The sequence below is a fragment of the Glycine max genome, chromosome 19 (assembly GCF_000004515.6).
Source record: "Glycine max cultivar Williams 82 chromosome 19, Glycine_max_v4.0, whole genome shotgun sequence".
Lineage (NCBI taxonomy): Eukaryota > Viridiplantae > Streptophyta > Magnoliopsida > Fabales > Fabaceae > Glycine > Glycine max.
The window spans coordinates 31021453-31047778 of record NC_038255.2 but is presented as its reverse complement, the minus strand read 5'-3'; positions in this window follow the sequence as shown (position 1 = coordinate 31047778).

Sequence of the window (26326 nt, the reverse complement as noted above, 5' to 3'; positions counted from 1 at the left end):
TATTTCACTAACATCTGAATATGTAATGAATATCGATGCAGATGCATCTACAATTCCAAGAAAGCTCCCATCAAAGTTGATTTCAAGTGGGTTGTCGTAAATATCGAAACTATACTTTATCAATCCACGCAACGGATCATCTGCGTCCACATTAGTCGGCTTCGGCACATGTGCATCCTCGTTGTGTGGAATACTTTGTGGAACCTACATGGTTAATGAAAGTGGGTGAGTATTTGTACTGTAATGTCTCAATGTTTTACTTTATGTATGTCAAATCAAACATGTTACCTCATCTAATACAGCTTTCACAAGGTGTGTGGGCCAAGCTACAAATGTATCGACGGCCTGCTTCACATATTGTATTTCTGACGTGGCATAGGGGACCTCAGCCTCAGGATCAATAACTGTTTCTACACTTACCCTGACAACATCATCTGCATATGCCACTGTGTGTATGACTGAATCCCCCTCCATTATTTTCCCCATGGCCACCAACCTTAAATGAACCATAAACAAAGCAAAAATTAATGCATATAAAACACAAACTAAACGATGAACAAAACACAAACCAAACCCAACAATTACAGCTGCAAGAAAAAACAAAAGTCCGATTAAATTGTAAGTAAGGTAATATTTCTACAAACCTTGTTGTACCATCCTTAAGCTGCACATACAGTCCCATCAATGGTATGGCATCAGCATGATGTTCTTGTGAAGCCTGGACATTGGTAACAACATTACTTCCCTGTGTGCTGACACGCGCAGCTACTTGTTGTATGTCCGGCTGAATTTGGAGTAGCTCTGGGGATCCTTTATTTGACAACTCTTTTTTAATAGCCTCTTTCAATGCATTGGTCATTATTTCCAAGCTCCTCTTATTTTCCTCTTCTAGCTGAGTCCTTAATTCTTCCTTAATTTGAGTCCTCAATTCTTCCCTAATCTGCCCAGTCATGTCTTCCCTAAGCCTTGCAACAACTTCATCTAGTTGTTGTTGGCTGATGGATGTGGATGAGCTGCTGCATGTCCTTGATGTCCTTCCGTAGTACTGAGTAATAGTGACACCTGAGCCTGCTGCCCGAACGCGACCCCCATGCTCAGGTCGGCCAATCGCAGTGTTCAGAATGTCTTGTCGACCATGGGGTACAAACGAGCCCTGCGTTACCTGCTCTTCTAAGGAGTCCTACACAAAACAAGTGACACAAAAATACACCACGTGCAGTCATTGTTCTACTCTAAATACTTAAACATATGAACATTGCAACATATTGGTGAACCTACTATTTTATCTGCAATTTCCTGTGCGGACTCAGATGTCATATTGCCAACAGCCCTGGTCCGAGCAACCTTCCACTTAACATGTCTTTTTATTGGAGATGGGGGTTCATCAAGGCTTGCTGCATTTTCACTCAACAATGCTTCCTCTTGTATCCTTTTTCGTTTCTGGTCTAACAATTTCTTCTCAAGCAAATCATATCCCCCACGTGAAAGTATGTGGGGGCAGTCATTGTGTTTTTGAATTGATTGTGCTCGTTTCCTAATACCCTGTAATGTGACATACATAATTGCGGAGATTTTTTCCAAATTTAAATAATCAAATTGGTAAACAAATATTCATTTTAAGTTACCATAAACAAATTCAACTAACCTCCCAGTTAGGTGTGAGCCGGGTTTCTTCAAATTGTTTCCATGCTTCAGGATCTAGTCCATATTTTGTCACAACATCCTGTGTTTGTTGACCTTCACTCTTAGCAAACACAAATTTGCTAGTCAATGTGGACTTAAATTGCCGCCATCTCGTCGCTACTGTTGACATAACCTTCGTCTTCACCTTCGTAGCTTCTCCGATATCAAACTTTGCCTACATAAATACATTAGTCAAAATAAAGGGTTAAAGGCAGCCAGATGTATATCATTATACAATACTAGCAATTAACAAGTAGTCAATGATAATGTTCTGCCACAATACACCCAGTAAAGCAAAAGCATGCAATCAGCATATAATGTAAGTTTAGCATGCAATGACAGCCTTCAAATTTAACATCCAAATTGAAGAAATAATAAATGTAATAAAAAATTTTGTTAAACTGATAACAGTTATTGCCTTAAAGTATGAATTCCTATCAAAACTTGTTTTCATGGTTTGTTAAGAACATGGTTCAGCCTTCGCAGAAACTGTCAAAACTTTAGCCAATATGATATATGACAAATGACTAGGAAGAAAATTTATCTTTTTTAATGTCTGATTTACAAGCGATTAGCACGGCAAGACCGACGAACATCAAGGGATTTTATACCTACATTCATATCTAACTTTCCCATTTGAAGATCGTGCTTTTTAAAACAAGTCCGCTTATTAGGCAGCGAAACAAAAATATCATTCAAGTCATACACCATATACTCTAATAGCAAGTAAATAGATGATTCAACAACATATTGTCCAACACTTTAACTCTATATGATATAAATCTATGAAGCTGTAATAAATGAAAATATCATTTGCAAGGGATGAAAGAATGTTGACAAGAGTAAGAGCCAAAAGAAATAACAAAATTTTTCAAAGCTTAATCGTAAAAGTCAAAGCTAGATTACCGGTGACTTTTTTGTCATATACATGTTTTCCATAATGTCATGTTGCTAATGCTTATGTATCTTCAAAACAGGTTAAAGTCATTTTGTATGGAAGGTGAACGAGAATGGATGAGTGAACAAATCATGGTATTGGAAAACAAGGTATGAATGGATGCTTTTGTACTTTGTAAAATTTTCAGTCAATCCCTCTCATGTTGATTTTTATTTTTTCCTTTCACTTGTATGTGTAGTTGTTGGAAGCACTAGATTGGAAATTTATGCATGAAACAGATCTGGTAAGGGTTCAGGTTTTCACTTTTTTTAGTGTAATAATTTTTTCTTGTGTCTAGAATAAAAGGCACTGCAAACTCCTATCTTGACCTCTTTGTCTTTTGCCAATGTTAGAAAAAAAATTCTGATTTGATGATCGAAGATGTACATAATGATGGTAATCTCATCTCCAAACAGGTAAGAATGATATAGTATTTCCTGCATCCATATTCATGTTTGAAGCAGTGAATGTCACAATAGCTTACTTCAACATAGATGTAAGCTAGAACCTAGAATCTGATTTTGATTGTGCCCATTTATCAGGTTTTCAGATTAGCAGTCACTTTTCAGTGACCCACTGTATAAATTTCATGAGTCTTTATCTAAGTTTCTGAAATCAACATAATTTACCAGTTTGGTGTTGTCATCAAATCTTGCTAAATTAAGCTTTCCAGTATAAATATTGGTGGACATATATTGAATCTCATGAAAATGGAAAAACAGGCCCATCTCAATTAGTGTGTTTTAAATCTAACATGAAAAATACTGGCGCTCAAGAAGTAGTAGGTAGTGGTAGACATGGAATGCAGTTTAGACTATACATTTTGTTTCTTCATGTTCTTCATTTACCACTTTTTAGAAATGGTCAGGGTGGAAACTCTAAATCATCTATTTTTCTTCATTTACCACTATTATCACATTGTGGATATTCTAGAAGCTCAGTCCATATGTCAATCATTGTCATATGGCCAGTCATTGAATAAGGAGCCCTAGTAATTATTTAGATATCCAATGTGTAAAAAGATAGAATGTCTTTCTGCTTAATTATCTTACATTTATAGTTGTTTGTAATTTTTTGTGCTTGCATTTTAAATTTTCTGTGAATATGACTTATTCAACTATTTAATTCTTATTAATATTTGTCTTTAGGAGTCAAGTTGAAAATCACGATGGCAGTCTTTGGTTAGGGAGGAAAATGAGTTTCTCAAGATTCAGGTCTAGATCACACTTGTTTGTACTCTTATTTTTTTTTAAAAAAAATTTATTCAACTTACTAGTCCATTTGTCTGTCACATTCTCTCTGACTTGATATGTTTTATCTACGACAGGCTATACAAAACCAGCCTTTGGGTTGGGGAGGGTATGCTCTAAAATGCAAACTTCAGAACCTAAAACATAGACTAAAATCCTGGAGTAGAGATATCTGTGGAGATCTAGGCAGCAAGGTGAAGCAAACTCAGAATAGGTCACTGCAAGGAAGGCATAGTATTTTTTATATGTACGGAAGACTTAATGCCCCACGACACTTTGGGAATGATAATAGAAATTATTTGCCATCATCTGTGTTTATGGAACAAACACCTTATGAAATCAGTGCTCATGGCTCTTCAAGGTAAAGAAAAGAAAACTAGCCAGTGGGGAAATTAACTATAACGCATGTATTAAAACATGGATAAAATTTTGATATATCTTTAATGTTATTATGTGTAGATTACACCCGACAGCACTCTTCAATAGTAAAATGATGATAAGATCAAGTTCAGGGTGGGACAAAGATTTATATAATTGTCAGTCGTATCAACGTAGTTTCTGCAGTCCTAACCTCACTGGGCACGCGAAGTTTGATGCTGAGGTAATAAAACTGCTACATTACTCACATTTTTACCTGCCAATTCATATTATTTGATTTGCTTAATTATGAGAATTGAAAATAGGTAAATTAAAGGAGAAATAACAATGATACAAATAAAAGAGAAATAAAGTATATTATTTAGATTAATAGAAATAGGGAGGGGGAGTAGAGAAATTTCTCTCTACTTATTTTGATGAGTGAAAAAGAAAATCAAATAACATAATTTTTTTTAATTTTTTATATAATAATAAAAACTAAAAAATAAAAATGAAATAGAGATTAATTATTCTGCTCCATTTCATTCAATTTGGGAAAAAAAGTGTTTTCTAGTAGATCTCATGAAAATAACTTCACTTCTATCTATTTTTTTTCTCCCAATCAAATGGGGTTAGAGTTTATATTCCCCATAACATTGATTTATAATTTTAAAATGGGAAAGGAGAATTAAGTCCCTTTAATTTTATTTTTTTCAAATAGACAGCCTCAACTTTAATTTTGTCTTAATTAATACTTAAATTATACTTTTTCTTTCAAATAGACAACATGAACTTTAAAATTATTATGATTGATATTTAAACTTTAACTTTTTCATAAATAGGCACCTTGAACTTTAATTGCATTTCAATTAATCTTTAAAACTTATCTTTTTACTAATATTTTTTTTATCTTAAATGTTAATTAACCATTTTTTTGTTACAACTCATTTTCATATTTAAAATGTAATAAAGAATATAAATTTAAAAGATATGTATAAAAAGGGAAAATAATAACATAAAAAAGTATTATTTGATTTTTTAATTATTAATTTTATTAAATTTTAATGTTTGATCAAATCTTATTTTGGGAAGACTCTTGGGTGGGTGATGGCTCTGTTCTTAGAGAAAAATACCCAGATTTATATGAGGTATCTTCTCAAAAACTTCAGACAGTGGCAAGCATGGGGATTTTTGGAGAAAATGGCTGGGAGTGGAAATTTTCTTGGAGAAGACATCTTTTTTATAGTGAATTGGGGGAAGCCACAGCTTTTATCGACCAGACCTCAGCTATAAGTCCTGTTGCAGACTTGAAGGATGACTGGGTGTGGGGAGCTCAACCAACGGGAATGTTCTCTACAAATTCTGCATACAACTGTCTCAGATCTGAGCAGCCTCTCCATCAGCCAAACAGTGGCTTTAGACAGCTATGGGAAATCAAAATCCCCCCTGCAGCTTTATCCTTTGCCTGGAGATTACTCTGGGATAGGCTTCCTTCTAAGGATAATTTAATCAGTAGACAGATTGTCCTCCAAAATGATCTATGCCCTTTCTGCCAAAGCCAAGTGGAATCTGCTTCTCACCTTTTCTTCACTTGTTATAAAGTTATGCCATTATGGTGGGAATTCAACTCATGGGTGAAGGAAGATAGAGTTTTGCACAGCAAGCCTATGGACAACTTTCTTCAGCATTGTTCATTGGTTGGATCGAGGAATTCTAACAGAAGGAGGAAGATTTGGTGGATTGCAGCTACCAAATCCATTTGGAGCCTTAGAAACGACATGGTTTTCAACAACCAGTCTTTTGACATATCTAAATTGATGGACAGATCTATTTATCTCACTTGGTCTTGGTTGAGGGGATGGGAAAAGGATTTTACTGTTCCTTTTCACCAATGGTCCTCTTATATGTCTTTGTCATTCATTTAATGTGTCATTTGTAGGGATGGGTTTTATTGATTTTGGTGGCTGTTGGTTATTTTTCTGTGTTTTAGGGGATGCTACCCTTTGTTTTCCTGTAGTACCTCTGGTACTATGCTTCTTATATATATAATATTATTTTTAGCTGTTCAAAAAAAAAAAAGAGAAGCAGAGGCTCATGAGACAGCAATTATGCTGGCAAAGGAGAATGATGAACTCAAGATGAAACTTAAAGCCTTGATTGAGGATAATAGTAAACTAATTGAATTGTATGAACAAGCTGCTGCTGAGAACAATAATAGAAATGTTAATAAAGGGGAGGATGGTCAAGAAATTGGTTCCAAGATTGACAATGGTTTTTGTAGGGTGGTTTTTGTTTCCTGTTTTACAGGTCTACTATGTATCTTGTAGTACCTCTGGTACTTTTTTAATCAATATATATATATATATATATATTTGCTTTCCAAAAAAAACAAATTATATCAATGAAGAGTAAATTACAGTAAATGTCACTGAAATTCCCCCTGATATCCCTGTTTTTTCTACTCGTACACTAACCCTATTAATTATTTGCAAAACATGACACTAATATCCTTGTACATTACACTATACCATTAATTGATTGAAAATCATTACACCATGTACCCTTGTAAGAAAGCAGCTGTAAACGTTAAAAAACCAAGGGTTTTGTGCAATATCAAAAACTTTTAAGGGGAGTTAGTGCAATTTAATGTTATATAAAATGTAAACAATTTGAATTCAAAACAAAAGACGCGTCATTTCACAGACAAATTGTTCCAATGAATCAGAACGCCTTGCCACTTTCTTGGCTTCAACTCTTTTAAGTCAATTTATGAGAACACACTCATTGATTGTGCAGGTATTGTTATTTCAGTATTTAGAAACTTAATGACAGAAATGACAGTCAACAGTTACAAAGTAGGAAACATATCATAACAGGAGAGTTCATGTCCACCTCAAATGCAATAAACAATGAAACTATAACTGATAGAACGAACGCAGGCAGAAGGTACCTTAGATTGAACAACACACGATGCTGGCCTCTGTGTTCTACTGGCAGGAATGACGACCTGCGATTAAATTAGGGGTCTTTGGTCTGGTCATTTGACAGATAGTATAGATTAGGGTTTATAGTTTTTAAGATGTAAATATATATATATATATATATATATATATATATATATATATATATATATATATATATATATATATATATATAACTATTAATTTAATCAAGGGACGAAATTAAGGTTTAAGGATGAGAACCTGTAGAAAATCACGGTGCTGCGTGTGACTTAGCGAGTTAGGGTGTTGCAACTGGAGGATAAAAAGCACAAATTGAGGACCAGAGAGAGCTCAGAGCTATTCCAATGTTGTTGAAGACAAGATGTTTAGAAATTTTTTTGTTTTAATTTAGATCATTAAAATTCAAAAAGGGGTAAAAAATAATAGAAAAAACATTGTGGCAAATTATAGCCGCCAATAAATGCTAAGACCAAATAAACCACAACTGTATGCTTTGTGACGTTTATAGCCAATTAGTATTTTAATTTTTAAACCGCCGCAATGTATATATTGTGTTGGGATAAAACACAACAATCCATTTTATCCCACAAAATAATGGCCATACCATAAAAAAAACAGAAACAACTATTTATCACTTTATCTTTATCATGAAAATTTAATTGATTTTTTTCACCATCAATCTAATCCAAACACACTAGTAAGTTGAATTCCAAAGAATTCCTATGGGGGGGAAAACCAGATAGTAGGAAGATTGCTTGGATTTCTTGGAGGCAGTGCTGCTCTCCTAAGCATATGGGAGGGTTGGGGATTAGAGATCTTCCAAGTCTTAACAAGGCTCTGTTGTTCAAATGGAAGTGGCTGATGTTCCACCAACCAGACCAGCTTTGGACCAGAATTCTGATCTCTATGTACAATGGCTGGAGGGGATTGGAGTATGGTCCTCGAAAGCAGTATTTCTCTACTTGGTGGGCTGATTTAAGGGCCATCTTTCAACAGCAAAATGTGGTCAGTGCTGATAATCAAATCAGGTGGAAGCTGGGGAGAGGTGACAAATTCCTCTTTTGGGAAGATCCTTGGGGTGATGAAGGAGTTCCTCTAAAGGATCAATTCCATGAGTTATTCAGTATTTCTTCCCAAAGAGATTTAAGGGTGGCAGAGGTGGGATCCTGGACAGAGAATGGATGGGTCTGGAATATGGTTTGGAGAAGACACTTGTTTGATAATGAGGTGCAGCTAGCCTCTATTTTCATTGATCACATCCACCAAATCAGAGTTAACAACAATCTCAATGATACCTGGGTTTGGGGAGCTGAATCCTCTGGGATTTTGTCAACTAAATTTGGTTATCAAGTTATTAAATCTGAGATGGTACATTCAAGGTCTGTACCTGGGATTCAAGAAACTTTGGGAGATCAAACTTCCTCCTAAAGCCCTTTCTTTTGTTTGGAGGTTATTATGGGACAGACTTCCCACGAAGGACAACTTGATCAAGAGGCAGATTCAGGTAGATAATGATTTATGTCCCTTCTGTCACAATCAACCCGAATCCGCATCCCATCTATTTTTCACCTGTGGCAAAACTATGGCTATATGGTGGGAATACCTTTCTTGGGTAAAGGAAGACAAGGTGTTTCACTGTAGGCCTTTGGATAATTTTATCCAGCACTACTCCTCAGCAACTTCAAAGGTTTCTAACACAAGAAGGACAATGTGGTGGATAGCAGCTACAGTATAAATTTGGAGGCTCAGAAATGCTATCATTTTTCAGAATCAAACTTTTGATCTCAATAGGCTGACAGATAGCACTTTATGCTAACTAGGATTCTAAATTTTGGGGAACTATTCAAGATTAGGAATTTTATGTTATTCCTGAAGTGGATATTACTGTCCTACTTTTCTCTATTTAAGACAACAACCTTATTTCTTAAGGATTGAATTTTGATTTGACTTTAAATGCAGGACCTATCAAACTTTTACAATGGGTTTGGTATACATGAATGAAAATGGATGAAAGTGTGAGGAATGAAAAGAGATGAAAGAGAGTAATGTATACTATTCTCTGAGTGGCTGTCATTTGTTTCTAAAAGGAAACAACATACTGACTCAATAATTATAATATAAACACAAAAAACAAAAAAAACATTTGCATTTGGATATACTTATTAGTATAAATATGATAATCTGCTCCTAAATACACCATAATGATCTGATATCCTACTGTGGGTCGTGTTGAAACATTCAAATAGGATCTAAGTCAAAATGATTTTACAAAAAGAATCCCTTTGCAGAGGGAGCCACAAATTGTAACGCAGCAACTACAAAATCTACAGAAACACCAAAGATACACCAACTTACCAACCAATAACACCCCATAAGAATTTTTTTTTTTAATCATTTGTAAACGCACAATCAAAATTAATAATCAAAAAGTACCTTGTGCCAGCAATAGATGCAGAAGGTGGTTCAGTCCTTATGGTCTTCAATTTAACCTTGTTGAGTAAGTCTTCCAATTGATCTAAGTTCCTCTGAAAAATGTAACAAAAATAATTCAAACCCAAAGTACACAACGCAAATAATTATCCAACTCGAATAGCAGTTATTGGACTCTTAGTTTCAGAAAAAGCTTAATAACTCCAATTTGCTGACTATGTAAATGAGTGAAAAACCTGTATACATTGTTGATCCGATAACCAAGTAACACATGTTTCCACAAAGAAAATAAAAGCGAAGCTAACTTTTTCTGACTAAGTACAGAAATGCCAAAACAACACATAAAAAATGGAAATACTTATAAAATCAATGATTTTAAACTGCATTAACTGCACTTTTACACGTAAACAAGAAAAAGAAAAAGAAAAAACACATGGTCAACAAAAAAAAAAAAAAAAAACAGGTTAGGATGTTACCTCTTATAATCTAACCACGTTCGGATGCTTCAGCAGCTTCAAGGTGGATATTTCCCTCTTTATCTGCTATGAAAAAATGAAGATGAGAAAACTGATCTTATGTATTAATTTGAATCATAAATTATAAGCAAAGAGAGGTAAAGAAACAAACAAACATAAATTTTGCACAAAAATTGCCGAACAAAACCCAATTACACTGTAAGAGTGTATGACCACCTAATTTCCAGAACATTTTGGCACATTTGATTCATGCTTCTCATTTGATTCATGCTTCGCATATGTAATAATGGAAGAAAATAATCGAAACCACAATTGCATATGTAATAAATCCAACAACCTATGCTCGAAGTGCACCAATCCAGATAACAAAAACGCGAAACCAAAACAACCAACAACATCAACTTCATTAGTACTCTGACTTAACTAAACCCTTTGGCCTTCAAATCCTTTTCGCATATTCAACGATGACATTGTTAGGGCAACTCAAGAAGTCGATAATCACATTTTAAAAGTCTTATATTATGAAACAAGAACTAAAAAACTTATATTATGAAACAAGAACTCAAAAACTTCGACATGCTTACCTTCACACAAGCAAGGTCGCGACACCACTCCAAAGGGCACGAGATCGGATATGTGGTGGTGGTCAGAACAATGGCTAGGGTTTTTGTTCTTGGTGGTCGAAAAGGGAATGTCACGGTGGGCACGACGGAGTCGTCACTGGGATGACTTCAGGCAACAGAGCGCATGCGCATTAGGGTTTTGGTATAGCTTTTTCGAGGACGCGAGAGTGTTGAATCATCGTGAAACAAGGAGTATTTAAAGAACAAAATTAAAGACGGTGCACACGTAACACCGTCTTTGTCTCTGACCACAACTACGACGGTGTCTACAAACACACCGTCTTAGATTAGTTCCACCAAAGCTACAAACGCGGCGTTTAAGTGAAACGTCGTCGTATACGAAAGGCGCCGTATATAAAACTTATATATTTACGGAAATGCCACCGTGTGCATTACTACGTCGGGTAATGTACGACCGACGTAGAATGTGCGTCGTAAAATACAATATTTCTAGTAGTGAATTATAATTTTAATCTCAAATTTATTTTCAGTTTTCAAGAAAGAAAAAGTGAAAGATAAGAAGAATATAATAAAAAAGTCATGCATCAAACAAATGATTCGATTAGTACAATTTGATGTGAAATGGTATGCTCAGGAAAAGTTAGAAACATATTAAGAGAATCATGAAGAACAACAAAACACACATGATAGAAACAAACAAATAAATTATTGTAATTGGATTAGTGCTTTTAGAGTTGATTCTAAGATCAATGTAATTCTATAGGATTGATTCTAACTAAACGTAATTTTAGAATATAATATGATTTTTGTTTAGATACATATATTAAAAAAATTGATTTTCACAATTTAATGATATTTGAAAAGTAACTATCAAAATTAATTTTGAATGTAAAATTACCAAAATTAATATTAATTATTTGTGGGTGTCTTTTGCATTATAATTTATCAAGATGACAGTGTGTAATATCCCAAGTGACTTGGTGATTACAGGTTAGCTAGTTAGTTATCAAATTATTTTACTTTTATTTTATCAACCACTATCTTTGCTGTAGGGGCAAAGAACCAACATTATGAACCATGAAATAACACTTAGTCCTAACCATGCAATATAATAACACTGATATTATGAACCAACAACACCCAATAAAATGTTAACAGAATAACCTGATAAAATGCTAAAACAACACCAAATATAGCACTTCTGCAACAAAATAACAGTATAAAAATAACAGGTAGTAGTGGAGATCACAGTAAATATATACAAGTATAAAAATAACAACAAAACAATAAGCACAACATAAAATAGGCGGTGGGAAAAAACAGAAACGCATGCATTAACTTGATGGACAATGGAATAGAGTGAAGGATAAAAACAAAAAATCCAACATTGAAATCTGAGAATTGATTCTCCCATGACGCAGAAGCAGCTCCAGGTTAACTTCACCCAAAATCGATTTTCAATATGTGATCACATCCAACACAATAAATCAAACATCATGTTCTCCCCTTTTATCACGTTTGACCATTCCTGATCCACGTCCAGGGGTTGCCATAGGAGCTTCAACGCTTATATGTGTCAACAAATCATTCCTATTCGTCTTCTTCTTCCTCCAACTTTTCTGGTTCTTCAATGAAGACGTGTTTGATATGTGATATTTTGGACCAACTAAAACTCACCGACATGGGGCAGACATGTTTTTCATAATTCAGGGCAATCACTGATTTGCAAATGTTCAAGTGCGGTGAGGTGATGGATGTTATCCGGGAGAGATATAAGCATTGGACAATCTAATATAAGAAGTGATTCCAGATTAGTCAGAGTTGACAGCCACTCCGGAAGCATTTCAAGATTCTCGCAGTTTTTAATAAACAAGGTCTGTAAGGAGTTGGCAGTTTCTTGAAGTCATTGAGGTAAGGCCACCAGTTGTGGTAAATCCCAGAATCCAACAAATTTTAACTTCAACTTGGGGTTTTGTTCTTCATGGTGTTCCTTCCACAGATCCAAGTCCAGATTAACACAGTTTTCAACAACCAGAATTTCTAATTCTAGAAAGTTTGTAACATCCAGTGGCAAAGACTTCAGACTATGACAGTCAACAACACACAATGTTTTAAGAGTAGGGAACTTCACCCCTCCAAAGATAGACTCCATATTATGGCTTGTATCAATAGACAGAAGTGCAAGCGAGATCAAATTGGTAATCTCACTGTAAGGCAACACAGGTTGCTTTGTAGTTATCTCCAAATGCCGAAGACTAATCAATTTGCTTAATCCTTTGGGCAATGCTTCCAGCTCCTCGCAATTTAAAAAAAATGATTAGGCTAATTCAAAGCGTAGTGAGACACACAGAGAGTGCAAAACAGGGTAAGGAAGCCAAAATCCTCAGCTTTCAAGAGGATCTTAGGTTTAGGAGTAATGTCTAGGTTCCTAGGGTGGAGGAGACATCCCCACCACTGTGTAATCTGTTATTTTCTTCTTAAACCCTCATCTTGTAGTTGAAATGTGCTGCCTTGCAATGAAAGGCTAAGTATCTCTGTTGGGAAATTCTGCTGAAACTTGATGTAAATTCTTAACTATCTATTTAAAGTTGTTTTATGTGTTCATTGCATCTATCTGCACTTAATTATTGCATGCATTTGGTCTGATCACCCATTGGTGAGTAAAGTTAGGATTTTTAGCATTGAAAAATGTATTAATCCTTAGAACTGGATAGAGCAGGGCTAGATAACTGCATTGCTAGACGTAGAGTGTAGGGTTTTAGTTTTTGATATGTTGTGATTGTAATGTTGTTCGGTTAGGCTAAGTTCGACGAGACATCCGAGAACGAGGTTTAATTAGAATTAGTCCATTCATGCGAGGAATCGGTGTTTGGTATTTTAGTCCTCAGCATAGAACACTGAAATAACATTAAATAGAGAAAAATATTTTAATTACATCAAGCGTTCAGTAGAAGGGTCCAACGTTTTAATCATCTATTTTCTCTCCCGTTTTGATAAGCATATTTGTAGTTATTTTAGATTTACAACATATACATCTTTGATTTAATTCTGTTTTCATGGCTTTATATCAATGTATGCTTGCTGAATGGAACTTCACCAAATGAAACAAGTTTCCTGAGTTCGATACTCGGTTTCTTATCGTTTTAATATTACTTGCGTGACTCGGTACACTTGCCGAACTTGTGAACACCTGTCTCTCAGCTTCCATAGCTGAAAAGTTGGCACCATACGTGAATTTTTTTATTTTACAAGTCTCCAAGTTGCTTAAGGTCATGAGCAACTGAAATATACCTAATTGTATGCATTTGATGGCAAAACACCGCATCACCCACTAATAAACCTATTTTGTTATAGAGTTTGAGGCTAGCCTCTAAAACATGCATGTTGGGCTTTAGACAACTTTGCAAGAGATAACCAAATGGATTTCAAGACTTGTGAATCTAAAGGGATACCTACATGCAAATATTTTTCATCATGCAAAAAATTGTCATCTATTAGCAACCCATCAATAGGTGCAATTGACAATGATGTCGAAGGACATTCAAAATATTGTTCTAAGGTCTCCTTAGTAACAGGAGATAATACTAGAGCTAGTAAAATGCAAAGGTCGCCCAACCCAATCCATCAGGCCAAGCGTAAAAAATGGAATGGGTCAAACCAGCCCATATTATATATGGACCTTATTCTTTTAAGTCCAGCCAAGCCTAGTGGCACGTCAGGTTGGTCCATATTGGCCTATTTTATTCTTTTCTAGTCAAAGTTAATAAAAATTCAAAAGAAAAATATAAAAAATTTCAAAAATATGGTGCCAAAATAGGCCCGGTTGAATTTAGACCTATGCTTCTTGAATCCAGCTTGGTCCGGTAGGCTCATCAAGCCAGCCCTAATAGGTCTATTTCTACATGGGGCAACATTTTTTCAATTTAATTATCTTCGGTCTAATGGGCCAACGGGCCAGTCCAAGAGGCCTGCTCCATTTTTCCAGTGCTAGGTACTACAAGGTGAATAAAAGCTAAAGACTAATAAGGAGCATCAATCACCAAAATAATGGAAGTTGAAACTGATGGTATGACTATCAAGTTAGTTGGTACATCTTAGAGCGGACCATATTGAAATATTTGAGGACTAATGAAAAATGGAGACAAAGAAGTCATTAAAGCAGTTAATGAGGCAAATACCTGAAGGATAAGAGTGGAGGTCCTAAGCTAAGTGTTTTTAATTTTTGGCTAGTGGAAGTGATTTTTGCACAACTTAATGATATGAGAAATTTAAGAAACTAGTTTAAATGAGCAAAAGGTAATAACAAAAGAGAATAAAAAATAACTTGGTAGTTGATGGTGCTTTGGATGTGCTACCTGATGCAACAACAACAGTTCAAGCTTTTGTCCTCATTTTGAATTGCAAAAGACCATTGGGAGATTCCTCTTCTTCCTTTGGATAATCAATAATAATATGAGAAATTTAAGAAACTAGTTTAAATAAGCAAAAGCTAATAACAAAAGAGAATAAAAAATAACTTGGTAGTTGATGGTGCTTTGGATGGGTTACCTGATGCAACGATGACAGTTCAAGCTTTTGTCCTCATTTTGAATTGCAAAAGAGCATCAGGAGATTCTTCTTCTTCCTTAGGATAAAGGTTTGTCGACATGATTAGTAGGCACTATTAGTTGAAAAAGAGAAAAACAGGTAAAAGAAGGTAAGCTTATACCTTTTGAAATAGTTAACACAACTTCAAGCTGAGCCGATTTGGAGATCTAGACTTGAGTTGAGGAAACAATTGCTTTTAGGCATGGTTTTTACCTACTAGGAGTACATGTTGGTGGAGCTTCAACTTTAATTTTAACATTAACATGCATAATACAGTTGAAACTCTATGAATTAATAATGTTAGGACCGGAGAAATTTATTTATTTAGAGAGTTATTAATTTATTGATAAATTAATAATTATTAAGTAATTATACAGTACATACCAAACAAAAAGGCAAATTAGTCTATGCCTCTTAGAATTACGTTGCAGCAAACCTTGTGACTCAAGGTAAATTAGTAATTACTGTGTTCATATGCATTGGAAATCAATAATGACTTTTGTACAGTAAATGTAAACAAGAGGAACAAATGTGTGCAATGTATTCTTAAGCAAGTTTGGCATATAGAGTGTAATATATTTTTTCAGTTTCTATGAATTATTAATTTATGATTTTCTTGGGACCGAAAATTATGAAGGGATCTCACGAAAAATTATTATTTTATTATTTTATCGAGTTTTTCAATTTTTTACATTGGCCCAAGTCGGGACTGGACAAATTTATTATTTTAGAGAGTTTATTAATTTACCGAGTATTAATTTAAAGAGTTTCTATTGTATATGTGGGCATTGTCTTAGGAAAGATTTTATCCTTAACTTCTAGAAACTAATTTGTGCAGGCTGATGTTTCCCTAAGGATTAGTGCAAAAAGGATAAATTGAAACCCATTAAGCTTCCTTTAGTTTTTGTACTGTCTAAAGTCCACAAAATACATGTGGCATCCTACGTGGCATTCTGAGATACGTTTCCAACCTCCATGTCAACCCTGGCACAGTAGCACGGACATTCGGCCCTTAACAGCCGGGCTCCCTAACTAACAGGTTGTCTCTAACCTCTTATTATTTGTATATACTGTAACCACTTTATCTCTTGGTAGGTACTCAATTATCTACAAGTTACTTGTTATCTGTAAGTGCTAAATTATCTACTAGCAATTATCTATAAGCAATGCATTGTCTTTAACTTTATCTATAAGCTACCAGCTACTATCTACAAGCCGATAATTATGTGAAAAGGCTATAAAAACCCCTACAAACAAGGACCCGTAGCTTCATTCTAGTCCTATAAATACCAAATTCCTTCAAAACTTTAACACACACCAACACACGAGCAAACTGTAAATCATGAAGATTTTGATGATATCAAGAAGAATTTTCTTGAGAAAGGGGGAGATGTAAATCATGCAAGCTTTGATGGTGTCAAGAAGAAATCACATGTTTGTCATCATCAAAAAGGGGGAGAATGTGAATGTATGTATACATGATTTTGATGATGTCAAAGAAGAATCTAACAAGGCTGCTTCAAATGATAAGCATTTGCTTCAAGAATAATTCAAGATTGCTTCAACAAACAAAGCCTTGTTTCAAGATTCACTAAAGACCAAGCCTTGCCTTAAAACAAAGTGCTTTCAAGACATGCAAGGCTCTGGTAATCGATTACCAGGAAGTGTAATCGATTACCAGAAGACAGGGTTGAGAAATAGCTATTGAAAAAGGTTCTGAATTTGAATTTTCAACATGTAATCGATTATCATATGTCTGTAATCGATTACCAGCAACGAAACTTTGGAAATTCAAATTCAAAAGTCATAACCCTTCAAATTATAACTGTGTAATCGATTACACAAACATTGTAATCGATTACCAGTGGAAAGTTTTCAGAAAATCTGCCAACAGTCACATCTTTTCATTAGATTTGTGAATGGCCATCAAAGGCCTATAAATAGATGACTTGGGCACGAATTTTAGAGAGAGAGTTTTGCTTGGAAAAAATGTCTTATCCTCTCAAAAGACAATGAAAGAGATTCCAAAAGAACTTCATTGTCAAATGCTCTCTTAAAAGAAATCCTTGGCCAAACACTTGCAAAATCTATAAGGATTCCTACATGATCTTTATTGTAATATTCTTCTCTTGAAGAGAGAATTCTTCTTTCATTCTTCTTATTCAATGAGATTGGTTAAGAGACTGTGAGTCTCTTGTTGTAAAACATCTGAACACAAGGGATGGGTTGTCCCTGTGTGGTTCAGACTTTGTAATGGATTTTACAAAGATAGTGGAAATCTCAAGTGGGTTGCTTGAGTACTGGATGTAGGCACGGGAAGTGGCCGAACCAGTATAAAATTGTGTTAGCATTCTCTCTTCCCTTATCTCATTTATGTTATAGCAATCAATTTTGCCATGCATGTTTATAGAACATTATTAAATTGATTGTTGTTGCTTCTTCTGCATTCTAAGCCTATCCCTCTTAAGATTATTGAGGCCACAAGGTCCAACACAAACACGCATGTGCACTTACATCTCGAGCACACTATGCACACTTGCTTGTGTACCTTCTCATACTTTCTTGCTTATTCTCCTAACTCATATACTTACTTGAGCATCATAGTCCATTGTTTTGTAAGTCCCCCTTCTTGTAATCTTAACAAAGGCACCTCTCAAAGTCGATGTGTGAAGTCTGAGAGCTCGCTTTGGCCTCGTCCACCCTAACGTGTCACAACTTTATATTTGTAAGTACATTTGGTGCCCACCATGTTGCCATGGTAAAACATGCCTCCCAACCTCTCCTCATCTCTCTTTCTTTCACCCATGGTTAGCACTCAGTCTAGCCTCAAACGCGAGACCCCTTTCGAAGGCTCGCAGAGATGGAGGGATGCCATAAGGAAGAGATGAGAAAGCTAAAGGCTGACCATGATCAGCTAGAGGCTTGTGTCAAACGTCTCCAAGGTGACGAGCACTCCGCTCACACATTACATGAGCGCCGCCAAGGGGAATCACACCCCTGACGCACAGTCAACACTTTAGATGACTTAAGTCTCTACCACATGCATCATCCAGCAGGGCAGACTACTCGTTGGCACCCTTTTGTCTACCGCATCATGAAAGCTAACATACCCTTAGGTTGGAAACCCTCAACCTGGAGCGGTATGATGGGACCGCAAATCCAGATGAGCATATGGATTCCTTCCTGACTCAGGCAAATCTATACACCAATGGCGATGTGATCCTATGTTGTGTCTTCCCAACGTCACTCAAGGGAGGCATTGACCTGGTATAGTGGACTCCCACCAAGATCCATAGACAGCTTTGACACCCTCGTGGAGTGCTTCAGTGTGCAATACGCAACCAGCAGATCTCACCTCATGACCTCATCATCCTTAGCCAGTCTGCGACAAGCAGACGATGAGTCTCTTAGAAAATTCATCGACAGGTTTGGGTGCACTACCATTTAGATCTGAAATCTTAACCCAGAGGTAGCGTTGCATTCCATGCTTCTCACCCTATGGCCAGACAAGTTCACAGATAATCTGTGCAAAAAAAAAAAAACACCCTGGTAGAAATGTGTAGATTCAGGAACGAAGTCAGATAAGCCGAATAGAAGTGCAGCAAGAGAGAAGGAAGCACCAAGATCGACTCAAAAAAGTCGAACAAGAGGCACAAGCCAAACAAGCGCCAACCTTTCCGAAAAGGGCCCATGTACGAGCATTACACACCCCTGACGACCAATCGCACTACAATCCTAGAGGAAGCTTTCAAATTGGAGGTACCTATCAAGCTATACCCGACAAAAACTCCCAGGTCGGGGTTAGGTGCGACCAAATATTGCAGGTACCATCGCAGTATTGGTCATAACACAGAAGATTGTTGGGCCCCAAAGGACAAGATATAAGAGCTTATACATGCTAGGTACTTAGCCCAGTTTGTTAAAAGGTCGAACAACAACCAAGCAGGAGCAAGACCCAAAAGACACCAAGAGGAGCAACATAGGAATCACGATACAAAAAGACAAAGAGATAGAGCGGAAGATCGAGGTAGACAGAGACACTAGAAGCAGCGGTGCAAGCAACAACCTCCATAAGAACAGAAACCTGCCTAGCAAATTAGAGGTGTAATCAACACCATTGTGGGCGGATTTTCCTACAAAGTAGTGCCTAGCCAGTCTCGAAAATACCATCTTCATGCCATTCAGCACATCGACATCAATTTTTTTGATATACCATCACAATGAAGTCTCCCTCCTATCACTTTCACATATAGGGACTTCAAGGGTATCAACCCCATCAACCAGGATGACCCGATGGTTGTCTCCATCATCATCGCAAACTTCATGGTGTCCAAGGTCATCATCGACCAAGGCAGCTCCACTGATATCCTATATTGGAAAACTTTCCAAAGGCTTGAGGTCTCCCCTAACACTATACACCCTCACGTCGGTCCACTCCTTGGCTTTGCAAGCGAAAGAGTAGAGACCAGAGGCTACGTGCACCTAATGACCACTTTCGGTCAAGGCCAAAAGTGCACTATAATAAGATATTTACCAGTTGATGCAGATACATCATATTTTGCTTTGATCAACAGTAAGACACTTAACGAACTTGGAGCTATAGTTTCCATGCTGCATTTGAAAACAAAATTCCCCACCCTGACCGAGGAGATTATAACCATGAAGTCAGATCAAAAGTAAGCATGAAAGTGCTATGCAGAGAGCCTGAAGGTAGCACCCTATCCTCCCACCAGGAAGCCTGCCAAGCCTCATCCTGTAACAACTGAAGGCACTCAAATTATAAGCATGGACGAAGGGCCTCCAATCTGAGCCTTTACCATCTACCAACAAAGCCTAAACGAAAAATTTGATATGGATCTGCGCGACGACACTTTTGACAGGGGCCCAAAACCCATCAAAGAGCTTGTCAAGTTGCTGCTCAGACCTAAACCCAAGCAGTGTATGCAACTCAGTAGGGACCTCACCAGCCATGAGCATCGACGCATCATCAATGTCCTACACAGAAATGCGGACTTGTTTGCTTGGTAGCCATCTTACATGTCGGGAATCCATCCTAGCATTATCTGCCACAAGCTTATCATCTATCCCCAAGCCAAACCGATATCACAAAAGAAAAGGAAGATGGGAGAAGAAAGACGCAAAGCTCCTCAATGCTAACTTCATCAGAGAAGTCAGATACTCCACCTGGCTTGCTAACATCGTCATGGTCAAAAAGGTGAATGGCAAATGGCGAATATGCACTGACTATACCAATTTGAACAAGGCGTGCCCTAATGATGCATACCCTCTGCCCAACAACGACAAGCTAGTCGATGGAGTGTCTAGATTCCAAGTGCTAAGCTTCCTAGATGCTTATTCCGGATACAACCAGATCAGGGTGCACAATCTAGACAAGGATAAAACAACATTTATCACTGAAGATGCCAACTTCTTCTACAGGGTCATGCCTTTCGACCTCAAAAAAGCAAATGCTACATACTAGAGACTGATGGACCGGATCTTCAAGCAACAAATCGAATGCAACATTGAGGTCTATGTTGATGACATGATCGTCAAGTCTTAAAGCATATGACGTGCACCTCAACCTGGAAAAATGTACTTTTGGGGTCGGCGGAGGCAAGTTCTTGGGCTTTATGATCACGCATCAGTGAATAGAAGCCAACCCTCGACAAATGCACTGCTATTTTGGAGATAGGCAGACCGACTAATGTCCAAGAAGTCCAAAACTGAATGGAAGACTAGCATCCTTGTCTAGGTTTCTCCTCAAGCTCGCTAAAAAGGTGAAGCCATTCCACAAATTGCTCAAGAAAATTGAGCCTTTCCTCTAGGACGAAACCTACGAACAAGCTTTCTTAGCCTTCAAGAAGATCGTGGCTACACCACCAGTCGTAAGTCGGCCCAGGCTAGGGGTACACTTACTCCTATATCTTTTAGTAATCGACGAAGCCATTAGCCTAGCCCTTGTACAAGAGGAAAGGAAGCACCAAATCCTTATCTATTTCACTAGTTGCATACTCCATGACACCAAGAAGCGCTACCAAATGATAGAAAAGGTGGCGCTAGCACTTAGTACCTCAATCCGACCACTCAAGCCTTACTTCCAGAGTTATCAAGTGGTAGTCAAAATGAACTACCCCGTCAAGCAGGTTTTGCAAAAGCCTGAACTCACATGAAGGATGGTGGCCTGGTCCATAGAACTTTCCAAACCACAGCCCCATGAAGACACGGTTCATGGTAGACTTCCTGGTAGAATTTGCTAGGAATGACCAAACCACCCCAGACTGGTGGAACCTCTATGTTGATGGTGCATCCAACATGAAGGGAAGTGGGGCAGAAATCATCCTCAAAGGCCCTGACAATGTCACCCTATAGCAAACCCTCAAACATAACTTCAAAGCCTCAAACAATCAGGCCGAGTACAAGGTGCTCATTGCAAGTCTAAAAGTAGCAAGAGAAGTCGAGGCAAAGAAGCTATGATGTTATACTGACTTGCAACTGGTCCAAGGATAGGTTGTCAACAGATACCAGACCAAGGAGACAATGCTACTTAAGTACTATCACATAGCCAAAAATCTCATCTATAATTTCAAATGCTTCGAAACATACTACTTACCCAAGGAGAGTAAGACCAGAGTAGACCTGTTCTCCAAGCTAGCCAACACTAAAAAGAATGGGCACCTCAAGACTATCATCCAGGAGACACTCTGAACTCCCATCATAGACATTGAAGAAGTTATGGCCAAAGAAGGGGAAGAACCAAATTGGATGACCCCCTACAAGAATTTCCTGAGCCAAGGGGTGTTGGCATCAGACGAGAATAAAGCCCAATGCCTGAAATGGAAGGCTAGCTAGTACATCATCCTTGATGACAAGCTATTCAAAATAGGGTTGACAACACCCTTGTTAAAATGCTTGAACAGCCAACAAGCATATTTATGTCATGAGGGAACTCCATGAAGGAATTTGCGACCACCATATAGGAGGACCCTCCCTTGCAACAAAGGTGGTGCACACTGGCTACTATTGGCCAACACTCAGGGTAGACACCCTTGATTTTACAAAAAGATGCAGACAATGTCAAGAGTTTACAGACATTCCATGCACTTTTGCTGACAATCTCCAAAGTCTAAGCTCCCCTTGGCCTTATGCCATGTGGGGAATGGACATATTGGGACCATTACCAAAGGCCCTAGGAGCAGTCAAATACTTACGAGTCATCATTGACTACTTCACCAAGTGGATAGAAACAAGACCATTGTGGGAAATTACAGCTAGTGAGCTAGAGAAATTCACTTGGAAACACCTCATTTGCAGGTACGACCTCCCATATGCCATTGTCACGGACAACGACACTCAATTCAAAGCCCAGACTTACAAAGACTTCCTGACACGACTAGGCTTCAAGCACCTTATCACCTCTATCGAACATCCTTAGACAAACGATCAAGCAGAGGTAGCTAACAGAGTCATCCTTAGGGCCCTACATACTAGACTTGACAAGTCTAAGGGTCTATGGAAAGAGGAGCTCCTTAGTATCCTCTGGGTTTACCATTGTTCACCCCATACAACCACCAACGATACTCCTTACCGATTCACATATGGCACAGACGCCATGATCCCTGTGGAAGTCGGCGAACCACCAACAAGGAGACTGTTGTTCCAGCAACAGTAAAATGAAGAAAATATGAAAGTAGAACTCAAAACAACAGACGAAGTCCAAGACATAGCTAAGATCAGGGAAGAAGCCACCAAACTTCGAGCAACAAGGAGATGCAATACAAAGGTTCAACCATGAGCCTTTCAACCTGGTGACCTCATATGGCAAGTCCAAGGTAAAGCCAAAAAAGACCCTTAAGCGGGAAAACTGGGTCTTAACTAGGAAGGTCCATTAAGGGTCACAGCAAGCCTAGACAACGGAGGATATAGACTACAAGAACTGGATGGCAAAGTAACTCCAAGAACACGGAACGCCACCCACCTGAAGTTCTACTTCAGTTAACCTAATGCAAACCCAAATGTTGTACTCTTTTTTCTACTTAACTCTTTTGTCCCAAAAATAGAAGAATCAGGGTTTTGGCTTGAGAGGTTTTAATGAGGCACATTTGGAATAACGAAGGGAATTTGTACCCAATCAAATACATTGAATAAAAATTCTACACCCTTTCCTTCTCATAATTTTCTTATCAAGACAAGAAGCATCCACAGTCATAACTCCAAGGCTCTTAATCTTAAAACCCAAGGACTGCCCATGGTGAGCCCTCCTTTTAGCACTAATTCTCCAATTTGTGTCACCCACAGCAAGTGACATGTATGCAAGAGCACGCCACTAAGTCTCCAGTACGCGTCACCCACAATGAGTGACACGTATGCAAGAGCATGCCACTAAGTCTCCAGTATGTGCCACCCACAACAAGTGACACGTATGCAAGAGCATGCCACTAAGTCTCCAATAAGTGCCACTCACAGCGAGTGACACGTATGCAAGAACACCATATCTCCAGTACGTGTCACTTCATAAGTGCCATGTATGCAAGAGCACGACACCAAGTCTTCAGTACGTGCCACTTCATAAGTGACATGTATGCAAGAGCACCATGTCTCCAATACATGCCACTATGCAAAAGCACAACACCAAGTCTCCAGTACGTGCCACTTCACGAGTGACACGTATGCAAGAGAACCATGTCTCCAATATGTAACACTCTGAGATTGACATGTATGCAAGACCACGACACTATGACTCTAGTACATGCCACTCCAAGAACAACATGTATGCAAGAGCATGACACACGCACTCCACACACTAGGCTCATTAAACCAAGGCCCATCCTTGGTGAGTTCTTCCAAAAACCCAAGACGGACAATTTCCTAGTTGTTTCTCCAAAGGCTCGTTAAACCTAAGGCCCATCCTTGGTATGCCTCAAAGCAACTCTACAAGCCTGTCAAAACTCAGGGCAAACATATCCTCGTTCCAAGGCTCGTTAAACCCAATGTTCACCCTTGGTGAACCCTTCTTTTGCTTAGCTCCATCTCCACAAGAACGCAAGGTATGCAAGGTCTACCCTTGACCATCATTTCTATTCCTAACTTTTATTTGTGCGGGAATACAAATCTGTAGGTGTTTGACTTTTCACAAGCATACCAATGTCTTCGCAGGTTACATATTTATAAAATGAGATTGTCTCCACAAGGACTTGAGTTACTCAATTCCTTCAAATAAAGGTTATCAGTTTAATAGTTATGTATAATTTCAATCGAAATGTCATGGGTTTGTCTAACTAATGAAAGATGACTAAAGTAACTGAATAGTGGAAATAACGAAAATAACGAAATTTAGTGCGTCAAAATACATAAAATTATGGAAACAATAATAACGAATTTAATTAATTCAAGAAAAACATAGGATTGGATTTCATTGTTCATAACCTCATTACCTATTAAGATTAACATATATGAATCATTTTCTAACATTATTAATGCACACATTAAATTACCCTGAATTAATTCCTCACACTCGAGAATCCTAAGAATATTTACCCTAAATCGATCCCTTGCATATGAAGTAAATATCTCAGCATTACAATCATAATCTCGTGCTATTTGTAATCAAAACATTATGCTCTATTCCTAGCAACATAACGTAAAGAATAAATTCATTTAGTTCAAATTCTAAGAGTACTTTACAGTCAAACTTAAAATCCAATTTCATGAAACTAATAATCAAATAAAATCAAGCATTACAAACAGAATGAAATCACCAATAATGAGTAGAAAAGATTCATACATATATATTATCAAAAGAGATACATAAGGGTATAACGATTACATCCAATCCTTTGGAAAAACTAATCGATCATTACATAGAGCACAAGATCAACATGAGAAATGACGAAGGATGTGATCTACGGTCACAACTCTACAGCGCCTGGGCTCTATTTTCCATTTTCTTCTTCCTTCTGGTGTTTCTCACATTTTTTTTCTCTTCTTTCTGATGTCCTTTTCTTCTTCATTTGCATGAATATTTATAGAAAAGAGCCAACAGGTGCAAACAAATTCGCTCAGGGGAGCAAAACTCGCCCAAGGGAATTTGTTGCTTTACTCTAAAGGCACAAACTCGCCTAGGCAAGCTATAGCACGCTCAAGCGAGTTGATTACTTATGCTGGAAGAAACCTGATTAGCCCAGGCAAGCTAGTTGCTAGCCTGGACGAATGGATGTCTGAAATCTTGGAAAATGACCATTTTGCCATTCCTTTTAATTTGGTTTTTGGATCAACAAACAACCATGAAAACCTACAAAATCATAGATGAATCTTTCATATTTAAACAAAAACATTAGTAAAGGTACAATATATATAAACATTAGTAAGGGAAGTTTATAAAAAAACTATTACAATCGAAAGATAAGTGCTAACATTTTAATCCCAAAAATACCTCAAATATGGCACTTATGAGTAGGAATATCAAAAACCTAAGGTCCGCCCTTAGTACCAAAAACCCAAGGTCTACCCTTGGTACACACTCTTACAAAACCCAAGGCACCTCCTTAGTCCGGTCACTCGCAGTAACTACAATGACCAAAGTTTAAGGTTCAGGCTCCACAAGCCAAGACGACCTACCCCCAGACTGGTTGGCAAGACCTTCAACCTGGGGCAAGCAAAACATATTCCTCATAACCATTAGGGGAGAAACTCCATAGACCAAGATGACCTATCACTAGACTGGTTGACAAAACCTTCAACCAGGTGCCAATCACACTAACTCTTCATAAGCATCAGAGGAGAAGCTCCGCAAAGTGAAAGGAATCACCATCAAATGGGCAACAAGAGGTTTAATCAGGTTGAAATCAAACATGAGATGATTTCACATCATCTACTTTTCTATTTTACAAAACCACTAAAGTCTTGCCTCCACATCGATAAGGTCTTGCTTCCTGCGCCATTAAAGATTTAACCTTCATCATGGCGGCCTAATCATACTACCACAAGTAACAGAGCATTGCATAAACAAAAGCAAACACACAAAATATACATAACATACACACAAGGCAAAATTCATCAA